Here is a 326-nt window from a genome sequence, read left to right on the forward strand (position 1 = left end):
GATTTATTGTAGAGACGAGGTCTCGCCAAGTTGCCCAGGCGGGTCTCGAACCCGCGGGCTCAGGCGATCCGCTCACCTCAGCCTCCCAAAGGCGCGGGATGACAGGCTGAGCCCCCGAGCTATTGCCTGTCATCACAGCTCAACTGAGCTGATTTTTTAAAGTCTCCGCGCAGGGGCGGTCCTACTTTGGGCCTTCTGAAGTCAGCTTACTCTGCGGGTTCGGGGGCGAGCCCTGGGATCACGCAGACCGCAGGCCTCCGTTCAAACCCTGCTTCGCCGCCCATCGGTGCCCGAAGCCGATCGGGACGTCGGCTTCGCCGCAGGCA

The sequence above is a fragment of the Carlito syrichta genome, unplaced genomic scaffold, assembly GCF_000164805.1.
Source record: "Carlito syrichta isolate Samal-C Ts95f unplaced genomic scaffold, Tarsius_syrichta-2.0.1 Scaffold136919, whole genome shotgun sequence".
In the NCBI taxonomy this organism is placed as follows: Eukaryota; Metazoa; Chordata; class Mammalia; order Primates; family Tarsiidae; genus Carlito; species Carlito syrichta.